Consider the following 4,515-nt stretch of genomic DNA (forward strand, 5'->3'; position numbering starts at 1 on the left):
TCAGAATTCGACCTTCAATACGAAGCTCGAACAACCATCAAATCACAATACCTGGCCGAATTCATTGCAGAATTTACAGACACCCTGGAAATCCCCACAGAATGGAATCTCTACATGGACGGTTCCTCAAATAAAACTGGAAGCGGCACGGGTGTAATAATTGAAAGCGACCAAGGAACCCAAATCGAACTCAAACAACCAAGCTGAATATGTGGCACTACTAGCTGGTTTGAAGCTGGCTAGGCAGGTTGGAGCTCAAAAGCTTATCATCTTCAGCAACTCACAAGTAATCACTTCACAAATAACAGGGAACTACCAAGCCAAAGATCCCACCATGAAAAAGTGCTTGGACAAAACCAGGGAACAACTCGGACAACTTGGAGAATATGAGGTCCGTCACATACCTCAAGAACAGAATACCCGAGCTGACGCATTATCAAAGCTAGCCAGCACCAAACCAGGGGGCAACAATAGAAGCCTCATCCAAGAAATGCTGCAGAACCCGTCAATCTTGGAAGAAGAAAAAGTCCTAGCCATAATAGGTTAGGATCACGGATGGATGACTCCCATAATTAACTACCTCAAAACAGAAATACTCCCCACAGATGAAAAGGAGGCAAAGAGGTTAAAATGGGAGGCACAATACTACACTATCATAAACAATACTCTATACAAAAGAGGGATTTCAATACCATTGTTAAAATGTGTATCGACTTTCAACACAAAGGAAGTTCTAGAAGAAGTACATAGTGGCATCTGTGGCAATTATCTCGGAGCGCAAGCACTTACCAAAAAAGTAGTCCGGGCAGGATTTTATTGGGCAACTCTACAAAAGGAAGCCACAAAGTTCATAAAGACATGTCCACCATGTCAGAAACATGCCAACTTTCACATCGCTCCGCCAGAGGAACTCATCAACGTGACCTCACCTTGGCCAATCGCAAAATGGGGACTCGACCTTCTCAGACCCTTCCCTCAGGGATCGGGACAAGTTAAATTCCTCATAGTAGGGGTAGACTATTTCACAAAGTGGATCGAGGCAGAATCCCTAGCTAACGCCACTACTCAAAGAAGTCGAAAATTCCTATATAGAAACATTGTCACAAGGTTCGGGGTTCCATACTCTATCACCACAGACAATGGCACCCAATTCACATATGCAGGCTTCAGAAAGTTGGTGGCCAACTTGAACAAAAAACACCAGTTCACTTCCGTAGAACATCCCCAAGCCAATGGACAAGCCGAAGCTGTAACGGCCCAACTTCCAGCATGTCATGATCATACTAAAAGTTGAACGTTACCAACTTGTTTCCCCAACTTAAGTAATATTTAATAAATATAAGCCTGTTCGTTGTTAACACCTCGCGAGTTTCGAGTATTTTTTTTTTTTTAAAACAATAGTAGTTTAGAGTTGCATACATAGAGTATAACAACGAAACATGAGTACACACATTCAAGGAATTGTAAAAGGTAATACACAGAATATCACACCACAATATACATCATAATGCAGAAGCAGCTCAGTTATACCAGTAAGGAATTATAACACAGCATCCTTCAGTTAGTGACTCATATAATATATACACATATATATATATAAGACGTCCCGGGACCTGGCCTGTCCAAAAGCCCCTAAGCTGGCACCCAGGCTAGGCTAACTCTATGACATGCCTATTCCCTCTGAGCATGCTAGTACAAGTGAGGGAAACACTCTAAGGTACCGTGGTTAGAATGGACGCCTCAAAAGTCTCCTCGTCTCTGATCCAAAAGCCCCTCACATAAAACTGTTGGGTAGGTGATGATGCCTGCTCGCTGGTGCCCCATCTGGCTCATTGCTACCAGAAGAGATATCCTCGATCTCAGGGTCACGTACTATATAATTACGTACACAAGGTGCCGCACATCGGATGTAATACTCGTAGCTGCGCACTGGGTCGTCGTGGATGTACGGATGATTAATCTCGTAGGGCAGGACTCCCGTGTCCATCTGAAGAGGTGTAAGAGGTAAGAACTGGGGAGTTCTTAGTAAGGTCGGGGTTCATAGTTAAGTCCATTTATAATGTCCGTTTGCAAGTTTCTAAATCCTTTGAAAATTGATGGTTTAACAATCAAATATTCAAAACCTATTCAAAAGAAATCAGTTAATTAACCATAAATCCAAACTTCTTTTCCAGATATAAGAATCTAAAAAGTTTCCTAATGGTATGAATGACCAACTTGTCCCAAGCATAGGTTCAATTAAGTCTATGCTTTAAGAGTTTGATTTTTCATACTTTACTAGACTATAAACATAAAAGAAGTTACCTACGCGGTATAAATGATCATCTTGTTCCAAGCATAGGTTCATTAAGTCTATGCCGAATCAGTCAGATACTTTATACAAAGCTAGACCTCAAACAAACCAACCACAGCCTTAGGCCCAAACAACTCAATCAACATCCAATCACCACAATCCAAACAATCAGTTACAAACACAAGTAATGAGGTTCACATAGGCAAACCAATTAAAATACGCACAAACAAGTATGATGCATGTCTGATCCTACTGCAGGTAATGAGCTCATTTGTCAGTTTCGACCCGCACCCGACGCAATCCGACCCTCCAGGTCAGATAAGGCCTTCCCAGATTAAGTACCGCATACCTGATGTGCGGAAAACGATCCGACACAAAACTCACCGGCAAGTGCACCGGGTCGCATCAAGTAATAATAACTCACGGGAGTGAGGTCGATCGCACAGGGATTAAAGGATTGAGCAATTTTAGTTTAGTGGTTGAAATAGTCAAGCAAACAAGTATTGATTGTGTGAAATTGTGTTGACAGGAATTAAATTGCATAGAATGTAAAGGGGAGTGGGTGATTTGTAGGAAATTAAAGAGAACAGAAAATAAAAGTACTAAATCTTAAAGAACGAGAAATTAAATGACAGAAACTTAGAACGCAAGAAATGTAAATTGCAGAATCTTAGAGTGCAAGAAATGTAAATGGCTTGAATTGTAAATGGGTCAGGGATGTGGTATTGCAAGAATTAAACAAGGAAAAGTAAATTGCAACAAGCAGGGAAGTAAAAGATGAATTTAATTGCAGTAGATCTCAAATGACAATAGCAATAAGCTTGGTGTAGCAACGAAACAAGGAAATTGAAATTGAAAAATGTAGATCTCAGGACCCAAGAGACTAGATAACCAAGTCTAGATTTCAATGCCTTCCTAGATCCAAACTTAGAATTCAATTGCAAGAAAAGTAAAGGTCAAGCAGTAGAAGAAAGGAATTCAAATATTGATTTCTCAAAAAGTGTAGTAAAGAAAACAGAGAGATCTCAAGGTGAGATTGAGACAGAATTTCCTCAATTCTTCAACACCCGAGACTCAAAATCTCCAAATAGCTCAAAACCCAAAAGCTCTCCAAAAACTACTCAGCAAAACTAAAAAGGAAAAGCTCCCCTTAAAACTTCAAATCCTAAGCTATTTATACACTTTCTTCAAATGATCATTAAGCCTTGAATTGGGCCTTTAGCCTTGATGGAATTAGGTTGATAATAGCCTCCGTTGATTGTTCTTGGTGTTGGGAAGAAATCCATTAGTGAACCGGGCCATGAACCATTCACGTTTGAGTCAATGTTTGAGGCAAACGTTGACTCAAACATCCCTTATGTGACATTATGCAGCTTGGCCAAGTTGCTGTCTTCCACGTTTGAGCCAACGTTTGAGGTCAAACGTGAGCTCAAATGTGGGTCTTCCCAAGCTCCCTTTTTGGCCAACGTTTGGCCCAACGTTTGAGGCAAACGTTGGTGCAAACGTGGCTCCTCTAAACCATCAATCAGGAGTGCTTTGCCATGCTCTTCCTTGCCAAAATGTAGCCAACGTTTTACCTCACGTTTGAGGCAAACGTTGGCTCGAACGTTGCCATGCCCAGGAGTGCTCTTTCTCTTCTCTTTGGCACCAACGTTTGACCTCACGTTTGAGGCAAATGTTGGCGCAAACGTTGGCTCTTCTCCAAGGTGTTCTTCATCTGCTTCTCACGTTTGAGTTAACGTTTGAGGCAAACGTTGGCTCAAACGTTGATCCCTCTTTTCAAGCCCATTCTTGCAACCTTCTTCCAAGCTTTATTCCACCTATCGTCAATCAACAATTGTATCAAAGCTATGCCATAATCATGAGAGTTGTTCTTCTTCTTGTCATATAAGCAATTATGGCACAAAAACTCATGAAAATGCATCAATTTATCCATGGTTGATTGAATCAAAGGAAACATGAAATTCAACCTAATTGGCTTACTTATGGCTTAAGAAAGTGCATAAAACTAAATGAAAACAAAGGAAAAAAACTAGTGAAACTAGGCTAAGATGACTTGTCATCACAACACCAAACTTAAAACTTGCTTGTCCCCAAGCAAGAAAAGAACTATGCTCAAAGGTCCTTTCAATTAGAATGGATTTGAAGAATTACATGTACTATCCTGTGAGTGAAGTGATTAAGTGACAGTGAGGTGAACTTTAAATTTTGTGCTCATGCAA

Source organism: Arachis hypogaea, chromosome 15, assembly GCF_003086295.3.
Source record: "Arachis hypogaea cultivar Tifrunner chromosome 15, arahy.Tifrunner.gnm2.J5K5, whole genome shotgun sequence".
Taxonomy (NCBI): domain Eukaryota; kingdom Viridiplantae; phylum Streptophyta; class Magnoliopsida; order Fabales; family Fabaceae; genus Arachis; species Arachis hypogaea.